The sequence below is a fragment of the Lolium rigidum genome, chromosome 2 (assembly GCF_022539505.1).
Source record: "Lolium rigidum isolate FL_2022 chromosome 2, APGP_CSIRO_Lrig_0.1, whole genome shotgun sequence".
In the NCBI taxonomy this organism is placed as follows: Eukaryota; Viridiplantae; Streptophyta; class Magnoliopsida; order Poales; family Poaceae; genus Lolium; species Lolium rigidum.
The window spans coordinates 156,702,434-156,716,244 of record NC_061509.1 but is presented as its reverse complement, the minus strand read 5'-3'; the positions used below and the strand labels follow the sequence as shown (position 1 = coordinate 156,716,244).

Genomic DNA, 13,811 nt, shown 5'->3' with positions numbered 1-13,811 from the left:
TTCAATGAATTGTTAATCGTTCAACTAATATGCCGACTAGTCGTGAAGAAGATGCACATGGTTTCAATTTTTCTGCTAGAAATCTAGGAGAGGTTTTAGATAAACTTTATGCAATATCCCTAGTCCCTTTCAAAGATAAGAGATCTAGCTGATGTTTTTACAAGAAATCAAGTTGATATTTCAGGTTTCAACCGGTGATAAAATGTTGCGTGCCCTTTGATTTTGTGGAGCTAAACTAAAATGAGATCCTTAGAGCATCTCCATCGGCGACCCTCAAATAGGCGCCGGCAGGGGCGCCGGCAATGCCGTATGGAGGGCGCCGGCAGCACATCTTTAGTTTGGGGAAGCTGATCCCATACCGGCGGCCCCAAACCGGCGGCCCCCAAACAGAAATCCGATTTCAAACATGTTTAAATTTAGAACCCCCGCCAAAATGCATAGAAATTCGAAGTCTGGGCCAACACACGGTCACCACGTCGGCGTCATACACTCGACATCAAAACAACTTGGCCTTCCAGGCCAAATGATCACAACGGGAAGACTTCTTCATCGGCGGCAAGCACCGGCGACACCTCCAACACCGGCTCCAGCTCCACGGGCGCCGAGGGAGGCATGAACGTAGTTGGCGCCGACGCCGCCGACGGCGACGCAGCTAGCGCCACCGTCACCTCATTGCTGATGCGCTGGCGCATCATCTCGTGCCAAGCCCTCGCCAAAGGGTCCATGGTCGCCATCAAGATCTTCGAGTCTTGCGTCATTTTGGCCAACGAAAGATGCTTCGCTTCGTCCGTGGCTTTCATGGCCGCGGCGTGAGCTTCCATCTTGGCCATCTCCACCCTCTCCCTCTCCAATGTAATCTTCAAATCTTGCTTCTCCAATATCGCCTTCCACACGTCGATGGCCCTGTCCGCCGCCTCATTGTTCTCCGTCGAGAAGGACATGATCATCTTCTCAAGTGAGGCGTCCATGCCCGCCAAGGCTGGCGCCGCATTCTTCTCGGCCTTGGCCTTCTTGTTGCCAATGGGCCGGCCGGTGGAAGCGCCGCCAGCTGCGATCGGACCATTCTCGTCGGCGTCTTGCAGGCGTTGGGCGTCCCACTTCTTTCAACCTTGTAGCTTTTTGAAGCAATGCATGAAGTCGAAGTTTTTGCCCGTTTGATTCTTGAACATGTCGAGGGCGTCCATGAGCCAATCCACCGTCGTCTTGCCGCTCTCTTTGCGGCGAACAATAGTTTCATGGTATCCATGGAACTTGCTACACGCCGCCTTGATGGTATTCCAACGGTGAGAGAGGGCGCCCTCGTTCCAGTCCATGTGAATGGTGGCGAACTCGCCGTAGTTCTTCTTTTCGTTGAACGAAACGAGAATGCGCTTGTAGAACTTATCGGCGGTTTGATTGGTGCCGGTAATGGGGCAAAATGAAACTTCCTTCCACGCGTCGATGAGGCATAGATCCTCCAACGGCTTCCACCTGAGGCCACGTGTGCCGGCGGCGCGCTTCTTCGCCTTCGTCGTTGTGGTTACGTCGATGTTGACGTCAATCAGCTCGTCATCCTGCTCCCCCTCTTCCTCTTCTTCATACTCGCCGTCGTCGAAGGGAGGCTCCAAGTCTCCGAAGACGTCCACAATCTCAGCGCCCTCCACCGATGCAACAAAATCACCTAGCTTAATCGCCGCCGGCGTCTACGACGAACGAGACACGGAAACACGTGTGCACGAGAAAAACTTACGTCGTCCCCGCCCATGGGCACGTCGTCGAACACCTCGTGGGCGTGGGCATCCGGGAACAGGCTGCGGGGTAGGCCGGTCCCGTCAGTTACGTGGCCGGCGGTGCTCCCGGTGCGGCGCAGATCAGGCGTCACGTTAAGGTCGACGTTGTACCGAAAGGCGTTGCTGCCCCTCGTCGCCCCGCCCAACGGAAACACCTGCGTGGGGTTGTCGGCGATCTCGCTGGCGTAGTCGGGGGAGTCAAAGGCGCGACTCATCTGGGACAGCCGCATCTGCGAGATCCACAACCCCTCCTCGTAGAACCCCGGAGACGAGGGCGAGGTGCGACGGGGCGTACCTTGGGCCTGACCGCCGCCGTAGCCGAGGTACATCTCGGCATCAGCCGCCGCTTTCTGGGCGTTGAGACTGGCGATGCGACGCATGTTGCGATCCTGCGTGTTGAATGCCGCGCGGCGCCGCAGCTCGTCCCACTCTTCCTGCGTCATGGTCGCCGGCTTCACCTTTTGCGCCGCGGCACGCTTCTGCCCCGTCGGCTTCGGTTCCGCATTTTGGGCCTTTCTCTTCGGTGGCATGGCGACGGTGAGGGCGAGGGTTTTTCTCGTCGGGGTTTTGTAGATGGACGTGGGGGAGAAGAATCGTCGGGAGAAGAAGCGGCGGAGCGGGAGAAATGAGCGGCGGCGGGAGCGATTTTTGGGTGAAACTATTAAGCAAAGTCGACTGTGTGGTTGACAGGTGGCTCCCACGCCGAAATTTTCACCCTTCGCCCCGCGCCGGCGTGCCCTCTTGGCGCCCTTCGTGTAGGGGCCGTCGAGGGGTTGCCGGCGCTTCTATTGGGCTCGAAAATGCGCCGGCGCATTTTGGGGCGCGCCGGTGTGAGCCCATTTTGGCCCCCGGCCCCCAAAATGCTATGGGGAGTGCTATGGAGGGCGCCGGTGGAGATGCTCTTAGCATAAAAAAAATATGTTCATGCATATTTAACATATGTTAAATTTTGGAAAAAAATCGTTGTGTTAAAAAAAATGATTTGAAAGAATGTTGATGGGGTTCAAAGTTTTCTCACTAAGTTATAAAAAGGTTCAAGGGTCCAAAATAATATTTCTGAAGTTCAAAAAATGTTCACGACTTGGAGAATTTAGAATGTTCGCTCTCTATAGGAGCTACTAGACTGCGATGGCGCGGCGACACGCCGCGCCCGTGGCGAGTAGAAGGCGTAAAATAATAACGGCGAGAAGTGTAAGTAGATTTAATTAGAATACGTTGTTTGTGTCGAAGCATGTGAATTGTAGAAGTTTGCGAACATCAGGCCAACTAAGTTGTATTAGAAGAAAATTTTGTTCAGGGACGTTGTATGGAGTTAGTTTGTGTGGCTAGGGGTGACATGCATGGATATTTGTTTTGTAACGTAATGATGATGAGGCGCAGTTTTGCATGCATTCATGGCTGTCCATGTAATCTGTATCTATTTATTGTCGATAGCAGGGACACACCTATTATGAGGAGAGTGACATGGCGTTTAGTCTTTTGAGCGTTCACTCACTGGTATCGTTTCGGTGTTCTTTTGTACTAGGTAGGGGTGGCTAATGAGTCAGGTATTTGGTTCTCCTTTTAATGTGGTGCGTGGCGTATTCGGTCGCTAGCAGGGAAAAAGGAAAGAAGAAAAGGGATATTAGTGTTCTGCCTATCCATCGGGAGATGCTTTGCAGTGGCCGACACTCGGACAGGCTTACCCTACTCACTCCTCACTTGCCCACGTCACTCTGGAGGACAACCACGTGACCAACATCGCCTCTTCTCCCTTCCAAATCCGTTCAGCAGCCGGCTCCCGCCCTCTACCAATTTCATCATGCCGGCGGCGTGGCCGTAATTTCGCCTATATATGTCCCCATTGATTTGGTCCCCGAAGGAACGAACTCTCATCGACCCCAGGCAAGGCCCAACGGGAAGCTAGCTCGATCTTCTCAGGCTGCACTGCCCCCTTGCCGTCCCGTACGCCAACGTTGCAAGCATCGGCTCTGGCGCCACCGTGCTCCATGCCGTTTCATGGGCCTTTGCCTTCCGCCCCCTCGTCAGTTTAATGAGGTTTTACTTCATCTGTTCTTGAATACGTATATACTTTACCTGATTTCGGGTTTGATTGATCTTGATTGGTAGGCCATATGTGTTTTGCAGGCTTCCACTTGCGGCATGGGGTTTCTTCCTGTCGCGCGTGTTCCAGGTTCTGCTCAACTACAACAGCACCCTTCTTATGCTGCAGCAATGGATAGTTGCGCCGGCAAGAGTGCTCCACCACAGATTCATTGTCATGAAGATGGGTATGGTTGTCGCCCCGCTGTGGCATACCGGACCAGATCTCCCTCTCTACAGCTCTGTGGCCATGCACTTTCTCATTTATACTCTACTCCTCCCACATACAGAGGTACCCGTAGGGTCCAGAAGCATAGCTCGCACGTCCTCATACAATCTTGCTAATTTTCATTTACTGTTAGGCCTAATCAAAGGGGTGAATCCTAAACTTTTAGAACAATTGACTCATTTTAACTGTTCCGAACCACAATGTAAAATCTAGTGTGTGTCTGTAATATTTACTGTCAATGAAGATGCTAATAATAACAGTTAACCATCCCTGCTATTGCACTCATAGGAATGTAAGTTCAAAATTCGCATTTTGATTTTGGTTCTGGGTACAACATTGAGGTACACTGTACATGGTTCTGTAAGGTTAAATTCTGTTTTTTTTTTTTTTTTTTGCTTTGATCTTTTCGTATGAACATGTGTATGACTCTTCCAAGCTGTCCTTTGCCTCTGTTGTAACACTCCTTTTAGGCCTGGTATTTTCATATAATCATGTTCATCCCTGGGGTCCTCAAAGATTGTGAATTGGTCCTCATCTTGCTATCCATCTGGTACTTGACTTTAATGAAAACGTTAAATGCATTAGCTAGGCAAAATTTCTATTCAATTCTCAAGCTCGAACATGCAATGTGAAATGAACAGAAATTAGCAACACAATTAACAACCGGAGCTTCTTTTTTTTGTATGTGCTTCGCAGTACAAAGCCAAACTGAACAATGAGTTCATACAACACGAAGATGGTGGCCTTGTGACAATCTTGCGGCTGATTCTATCAGTGATAATCCTGCTTTGCTGGGACTACTTGAGCTCGTCTATATCAACAGAAAAGACCTGGCGCAGGCAGTACCGGAGCTGTTGCTGCTACCAATTATCGTCAATGCGCTGGGACTACTTGAGCTGGTGTATATCAACCGAGAAGACCTGACGCAGGCAGTACCGGAGCTGTTGTTGCTACTGATGCTTATCGTCAATGGTGTCCAGCCAGCTGTTTTCTTTCAAGTAGATTATCTGGTTCATCACTTCACGTGCTTGCTTGTGATAGCTTTGGTGGGACTTGTCTGGCTCTCTAGATCAAAATCTTGTGCTTGCTGCAAGGAAGAATCTGGAATTAATATTCCCTCCGTTGGTAAGGTATGTATGTACTATTTATCTGAAGTAGATCCTAAAAATATTTCCTCTCAGTGAAGTCTACACCATTTATCTGGAATTCATGGAATTATTTTCCTGGTGAAGTAGCATAGCTTATTTTGTTGGGAACAGCTCCTCGGATGATTTTTGTTTCCTTCTCAAAGTTGCAATGTGGACACTAAATATACATTGAATTAGGATCGTTGGTATTTAGATGATCTGAAAGTATACATTTTTTAGTTACTGCAGAGGTAGGTTCTGAGTCTCTCCACTTCTTGTTGTTATATTGAGTGGGATAAAACCATGGTAAAAACAAATATGTTTTGCTACTGAAGCTACACCTAGTTAAGGCTTTTTTCTAGTTACTCATAGGGTGTCAATAAGAAGTCTTGTATGGTGAAGACTTCAAAAATTATAAAATGAATCCTACATCAAGTAGAACATCTCTACATTAGTATGTCACTACTTTTTCACCAACTGACTTGCCGGTAAGTACATCATTATCATAAACTCTGATATTCCACGTTTTTGTCACAGAAAATAATAATGGAGAGATAAATATATTGGATGAATTTGCTATCAATCTTCTACAATCTAAACATAGCTGCAACTGTTGCAGCTAATGAATCACGGATAAAAAGGCAAGTAACGACTTAGGAAAGGCAACATCCAATTGTACCATAGAAGGGAAACACCTAATGCAAAAATCTGTAAAATTAATAAGAAATTACATACCTGGAGGATGCAAGTAGCCAGTGTATGTAGATAGATGAATAACACAACAGCCATAGTGGCATGTAGCCATACTGACGCTAGTCACTTTGTCCGCAGAATCAATCTGGGAGAGGGGCATGTACATAGATTGGACATTACCTACCTATGTGACCACTATGATGGAAGATCGGGGCAGATACATGAGATGAAAGATTGGGCACAGAGCAACATACACACGCATCTATCAATCCCAGGATCCTAGCAGGATAAACGTCAAACCTTTCTCAAATATCGGTATCTTGTTGCCGGTGACATCTGAAATATATAGTATAGAATGAGGTACCATGAAGTGGAATTATGCAGAAGAGGGCAATTGAACCGTATCTCATGAAAATAAACACCCAGACATACTCTGCACCTGACCAAGAGCTAAGAGGAAATCACTAAATATTACATTGAAGAAACACCATGCTAGGAGTTCTATAAATTGAAGCTACTTGGATCTAGATATAGCAAATTAAATAGCATTCGTGAAAGGAGTAAGAAGTAATGCGATGATGGGCCTATATGGTGAATAAGTAGAAGCATACCTCGTCTAATAAGACCCACAAAGGTTTATAGCGCCATAGCGGTATTATTTATAAAACCCAGCATCTGGCATGGCAATATCCCAGGAAAATGTTAAATAGAGGAGTAATCGAAATCAGCTCCGTAGCTTTTATGTGTGTGTGTTCCCTTCATAAAGACTTCCTTGTTCTAGGTCCTTCCATATCTCCTCTGTATACCTGCAGTTCAGCAAAGCTCATGACAGGTCAGCTTGTTGATAATCAAGGTGTCACGGAAATGTTCTCCATCAGCAAATGCCACACAAATGAGATTCAACAGTCTTTATTCAAAACGTCAAGCCAGGAATCAATTTTAGAAATGGATCATGTTTGAGATCATCAGAATCCTGGAACTGAAACATGTCCTAGGTACCAACTTATATACTTCACGAAAAGGCCATGGCATTAGTTTAATTTGCAAATAAGCGGGTCAATAAACTTGAAAGAGGAGAAACATTAATTCTTATCAAACATAAAATCTTATGAGAAAATAATCAGCAGTGCCAAGTCCACAATTCAGCAGATCCGTCCAACTACCTATAGACACATTCAGCAGATCCGTCCACAATCTTACGACCTTTTTTATGCTAAAAAAAGTAGAGTAGCTATAAAAAAATTGACCATGGAGGACTGAGGTACAGTCAGCAGATCCGTCCAACTACCTATAGACACAATGAGAATGTAAGAAATGACACTCGGTAGATAAACATGAGGTACAACAATCAGTTTCTATTGTGAACAATATGCTATTGCCATGCTATTTTTGGTAAAGGATGCAATTGAATATTAAACATAATTTATTTTTTGTTTGGTTGGTTAAAACAATTAGTAGAAACCATGCACTCAAAGATTTCGAAACCCGGCCCAATAAAAAAGTAGCAGCCGTTGTCTAAACTTTTAGGCCATGTACAACAGAAATTTAGGCCATATACGATGCACACTCTTTTTGAACACAGTTTGCACCTTAATATTTAATCACCACATGAGAAGCATCACATATTTCTGAAGAAGTAGAAGCCTGCGCTCAAGTAGTATGGCAGCAAGACAGTAACCTCTAACTGATCCCAGAAAAATAAGAACCACCACTAACTAATAACATTTGCTGGAAGGCCATAGGATTACCCATTTTAACTGTTACCACTAAACTGAAACATAAGATAGGTACTGGGAGATTAATTTATCAATGTCCGATCCAAGCACATACACGTTAACACTTTAAATCTGACCACCACCAGTCAAACACAGGATGTTTACATTCTTTTGGTAAAGCCATACCTGATAATCTGAAAGGAGGAGGAGAGCAAATACCTGATAATTGAAACGATGATAATCTCAAATTCAACTTCCAATTTTCACAGATGTATCATCCTACAATACAAATTAAACCAAAACAAAACAAAATCAATTAGCACACCATAATAATAAATGGCAAGATCTGAATGATAATTCAAGCAAAAAAATTATTACTTGGTACAGAAACTTTCAGTAAGACAATTGGCACACAAATTTCAGCTCTCCTTCTGAAGTGGTACTCCAGAGCAGGCAACACATCATCCTCTAGGACGTTGACAGCCTGTCGCTGTAGCCCGGATGCCGAACTCAATCTGCAGTAGCAAGCATCGTCGGCCAACCTACGGGCACTGGCAAAACGGAGGAAGACGACATGGCGGCTCATCAATTATCCATGGCAGGCAAGACGACGGGGCGGCAGGAAACTGCGACGACGTCCGTCGCCAGCAAGAGGGTGCTGGTTGGCCGACCGGTGGCACGACGGTGTGCAGCTCGCAGCAGCGTCTCAGCTGGCTGACGGACATGAGGGCAGGCATCGCAGTGGATCGACGGCCTGACGGCATGGAAGTGACACACGGTCGGCGGCCACAGGGGAGGACCCGCGCTGAGGCGGCCGTCCCCTGCGCCAGCCCGAGGCCGCCGCCTGTGCCCTGGCCCTAGACCCCATCTCCGTCACGGCCCGCGGCAGGCATGCCCCGCGGTGGCCGCCGCCCTCCATCGCGCGCGTGTCCGCCCGGGGCGCCCCCCGCCTGGCCGCGCCGCCCTGCCCACCCCGCCTCCCACCGGACCGCTTGGCCGCCGCCCCCGCCAACCTCCGCACCGCCCGTGGCCGCCGCCGCGCCTTCTTCCCGCCCTGGCGCCACCTGGTCACGCGCGGGCACGCCGACCGCCCGTGGCCACCTGCGGGGCCCCGCGGCGCACCGCACCGCTTCTGCCACTTTTCTCTTTGGAGAGAGAGGTGTGGGTGGAGGGCAAAAAGGATGAGGGCCCACACCGCCCTCGCCCAACCGGAGAGTTTCAGGCAAGAAAAAAAACAGGAAAAGGGCAAAAAAAAAAAAAAAGTAACTAGTTGGATGCCCGTGCTTCGCAACGGAGACAAAAAAACTTTACAGATTTAATGCTTCCATCAACATTGACAAAACATCATTCTACGGTTGGCGTCTTATTCAAACATCAGTCTTCATCCATCTTCCCCCTTTTCAGCAACTAACATGTGCTCCTCAAGCATCCTGGATCTCATTCATCAATACTAAAGGGGAGGAGGAGGTGCATAGAAGTACATGATCTTCTCTACAAAGGCCTAAATATTTCTTCCATGCAACGGTGAAACCTGCATCCCAGGAAACAAACTGTTGTCTTCCAGATGCTCCAAGATTTTGAATGACTAAACATGAAATAACTTAGATAGAAATGTTTACACCACGATGGAATAGCCCACCCTCTTGCATTGCTACAGATTTTCCCCCGTGTATTGCCCCTCTGCCTCTTGTGCAATATTACACATACCCATTCATATTATTTTCAACTCTGACAAGTTTTCCAAGAATGGTTGCAATATGCTCTACATATGGTTGGCTGGCAAGTAATTTGAATCTTCACAAGGGAGTAACAACAACAAGATATTTTTAAAGCTAAACTACTATTTGGGCTATGGAAATCCAGTGAAAAAATACTAAGTTTCAAGAGGTTAATTTTTTTTGGATTGAATGGAACTTTCTAATTTGCTCCAAAACACTTTACCTAAACTGGAAGTAGTATTAGAAAATACAGCTTGCGACACCAAACCTAGGCAAGGTTGATGTGCATCATTGAAGGAACCTTCCCCTGGCTTGCAAGTTGGTGCATCATCCGCCTCCAATAGAAGGGGACTCAGATAACTACTACCAATTAGTATTCATTGTGCTTCCTTGTAACGAATCCAGGTAACAAGGTATATGCCAGCAATGATGAAGATGCCTCCACTGTCGCTGCAAGGAATAGAGAAGGGTGTTTAGTTCTGCATAGTTTTGTGCAAATTATATAGCTTACAAGTGAGGTAAAGTAATCAAACAACATCAAATATTAACCACCGTATCTACGGAAAACAACATAAGTTTCCATCAATCACCACTACTACAATGGCATGATCATTTCGTCAGAAATATTACGGGGTGATACAATCAGAAGCAATTTGACCAATTTGGATGACCAAAAGCTCGAGACATCATATCACAATGTTCAAACAACACATAGGGTAGAGCTGTTGTCCAAACGTTCCGAGACAAACCGGGGTACCAAGGAAAATAGTTGAAAGGATCGCCAAACACGCTGGTTGTAGAGGGCAACCAAAGAAGGCCCAAGGACTTTGTTTGCCCAAGTCATGATTGCGTAGTTCAGACAATACGCAACAATTTCCTGGTGGAGCTAGCAAGAAATTCGGTTACAAGATGATAAGAGTGGTTTAACATGGCCATTCAAGTCCTGTATATCTGATCTAGTCCTAATGGTACATAAACATCACATAGATACTCATAGCATATAGAATGGCTATCATCCCTGTCCTGTCAGTGCCCACTCATGGAGCCCATTGGTTGCAAGAAATATGTTAATAGAGGAAAAAACTTCCATCTGATGTGCCATCTCTAACGAACGTGTACTGAAGCCCCAGATGCATCTCTTCTGGAACTGTTGCTTTGCACAAGAATATTTGTCTTTATTTTTCCAGGAAAACAGAGAGAATATCGTTCTTTGCTGAAATAAACACTGTCTTCACACGCTACAGAAAATAGCTCTAGAAGTTATTACTCGGGTTGATGGGGTGGGGTATTTCGAATGAAAGAAATACAAGAATTTTCAAAGATGAGAATCCAAGTATCCAGAGCTAGAAGAGACAGACAGCTAAAGAAGGATATTGCTCTGGTTATCCATAGAGCAAAGCAGAGTAAAGCGATCTATGTGAGAGCAAAACATTTGGCCACTTGGTATTTTCATCATGGCATATACTATCTGCTTCCAGTATATAGAGCTTAAATACTTCTGGAACCACCAATATGGAATTCTGGATGAAAAATATATGTTTCTTTTTCATTTGACGAGCTATCAAAAACATAATATAAATGAAATGTATCATGTAGACCACCCTACGCAAAGCATGCACATTTGTTCAGTAAAAGAAGTGGCGCCTGGGCTAAGCATGCACATTTGTTCAGTAAAAGAAGCGGCGCCTAGAGTAAAGAAATTTAGAGAGGAGAGCTAAATAACATGCCACCAAAGTAAAAGTGGACAAAGAATTGCACAACACTACATGATATATCATCATGAGTCTAAGTCATTGAAGAATATTAGGTATACAGTTCTCTGACAGGAAAGCTTGACGCGGTAGCCATACTTAAGAGTAAAGAAACCAAACTAAATATGCTACGTATGGGGAACAGAAGAATTAGTTGATTTTTAGGCTCAAGTAGTACCATGGATCCCTGAAGAACCTGACAACTGTATTTGCCTTATCCGTGGAGAGGTCAGTGTTTTCTAGAATAAATCTTGTGGATGGTTTTGCGATTGCTTCATTAGAGCCAGTAGATTGGGCAGAATAGCATGACTATCAGCCTCGCATGATACTGATATGAGTAGTGTAGAGACACGAAAAAAAGAACATTAAGTAAAAAAATTGAAATTTGGTGCTCACTATTCAGCGATAGAATTGACTATAATTAGCATGGCATGATAAATACTCCCTCCATTCTACAATAAGTGTCTCGGATTTTTCTAGATTCATATGTATCTACACCTAAAGCACTCCCTCCATTCTAGAATGTGACGCGCATACAAGAGGAGACTGAAGTCTGAAGAGTTCGTATTGCTAATCAGGCATCAGCAGCAGCAGAATCCAAAAAGTGCAAAGGAACTAAAGGAGCTCAGGTGTCACCGGCCGCCGTACCCGCCTGTGAAAATCCCCAAATCCCCACCGAATATCCAGTGAGAATCAGCCAAATTCGATGTAGATTCTTCTAATTCAGAGGGAGAGGGGTCGCTTTCACTTTTTGTTGCTGCAGAGCAAGGGGAAGAGTTGGGTCTAGCAAGCGATTAGCGGAGGTATCAACTATCAAGCACAAACCTCTCTCGGAAGAAGGTGACGGGGGCGAGGATGGCGGGCGCGACGAGATCACGGTGGATGCAGAAGACGATCTGGTTCATGCCGGCGTTGAGGATGGACTTGGTGAGGACGTGGTAGCGGCCGTAGGCGAGCTGGGCGTGGCCCCCCTGGCGGCTCAGGAGTTAGAGCAGGTCTAACAGACCCCGTAAAAGGGGCAAACCCGTATAATAACCGCCGGCTTGGCGGTTTCGCCTACCCTACTGCCTCAAGACGCCCCGTAAAAACGGCCCCCGAATCGTTTTTTGCTGTTTTCGAGTACGGGGCGGGTCCTCGCCCCTACTTGTGCGGGGTGGGAGCGGGGATAGTGGGCGAAACCACTATCGTCCACTCCACCGGGCGGAAGCATTTCGCCGAAGCCAACTGCCGCCGCCGCCGCTCGATCTCCTCCCCCGCGCCATTCCCGGCCGGATCCAGCCGCCATGGACCGTCCGCAAGAGCCGCCTACCGCCGGCGGTACACCTCCTTCGGGCGCGGTGGTTGATGTCCCCGTCGGAGGTCCGCCGTCCGCCGGCGTCGTGTCCGCCATGATCGCCTCCACCATCCCGTCGAAGAGAAAGAGGATCCCGAAGCAATTCTTCGAAGCACCGGCGGCGGCCGCCGATTCACCGGGCGAAGCGCCGCCGGCTGCCAAGAAGACGGGCCGGTTGAAGTCCAAGGCCGCCGGCCGAGGGGCGTGGCGCCGGCCAAGGCGCGGACCAAGGCATCGCCCGCATCGGCCTCGCGCCTCCGCCGGCCTCCAAGGCCACGACCCCTCCTCCGTCCGTTCCGGCCGTTGCGCCGCTCGCGCCGCCCGCGCCGCCGCCAACCACCATCGACGTAGACAAGGTGTTCGATGTTGAGTCCACAACATCGTACTTGGACATGCTCAACGATTCCGCGGTGAATTTGGACGCCGGTATCGGTGCATTCGATGGGGAGTGCAATGTTGAAGACTTTGATGATGAGAAGGAGGATGAGGGTGTCGAGGACGAGGTGGTTGAGGTTGATCCGGCTGCCGCCGGTTCTTCGTCGACGCCGAAGCCACGCACGGCGAACTACGAGCGAGATCGAGGACGTCATCTTGGTCCGTGCTTGGAGCAAGGTGGGGATGGATGCGTGCACCGGAGTGGACCAAGGCGGCAAGCGCTATTGGCGCGCATTGAGGATCAATACCACCAGCCGAAGCCTCGCACGAAAAGCATGGCGGACAGATCCTACCGCTCCCTTGAAGGCCGATGGAACATCATCAAGCCGGCTTGTTCTCGTTGGAGTGCCGCCATGGATCAAGTGGCCGACAACCCTCCTAGTGGATGCGTGCCGGAGGACTACGTAAGTTTTCCTTGTGTTGATGATGTGTTCATGATGTGGAAACATCTCCTCATACTATTGTTGTGCAGCCCAAGTATGCTCAACAACGGTACAAGAACATGGCCGGCTCAAAGAACAAGGAATTTCAATTTGAACATTGCTTTTCCATCCTTCAACATCTTCCTAAATGGAAGTTGCGGGACAACGAGCCAAAGTGCAAGAAGGAGGAACTTATCGCCATGGATGATGAAGCGGAGGACATGAGGGGGAGAAACACCGGCATGCCCGAGGGCAACAAGAAGGCCAAGGAGAGGGTCAAGGTAGAACTTGAAGCAGCTAGCTTCCGGGAGAAGTTGGATCAACTCATGAAGTCCAAGGAGGCATTGACGATGAAGACGTTGGAGACCAAGCTCATCATCACCGACAAGAAGAGTGTGGTGAAGCTTGCCAAGGTGCAAGCAAGGAAGGAGCTTGACATGAAGATGATCGCAGCCAAAGAAGCCAAGGCCATGAAGGAGCTCTTGGCCGAGGAGAGGGAAATCATGATGATGCGCACCGACGGCATGGACGAGGATC

General features: G+C 47.9%; 1 long non-coding RNA gene across 8 annotated transcripts; it reads right to left on the bottom strand.

Moving 5' to 3' along the window:
- Nucleotides 1-4,724: 4,724 nt before the first annotated feature.
- On the bottom strand, nt 4,725-12,064 carry LOC124692485. 8 transcript variants are annotated; one of them, XR_006999545.1, is made up of 7 exons: nt 11,910-12,061; nt 11,733-11,841; nt 11,263-11,412; nt 9,557-9,783; nt 7,835-7,894; nt 5,943-6,706; nt 4,725-5,167 (listed from the first exon to the last, which is right to left on the bottom strand). It is a non-coding gene; the product is annotated as an uncharacterized LOC124692485 (long non-coding RNA). The 8 variants fall into 8 exon arrangements; XR_006999546.1 differs by lacking the exon at nt 11,263-11,412 and having other exon boundaries at nt 5,943-6,350; nt 6,512-6,706; nt 11,910-12,059; XR_006999542.1 differs by lacking the exon at nt 11,263-11,412 and having other exon boundaries at nt 5,943-6,236; nt 6,512-6,706; nt 11,910-12,057.
- Between the last annotated feature and the right edge of the window lie 1,747 nt (nt 12,065-13,811).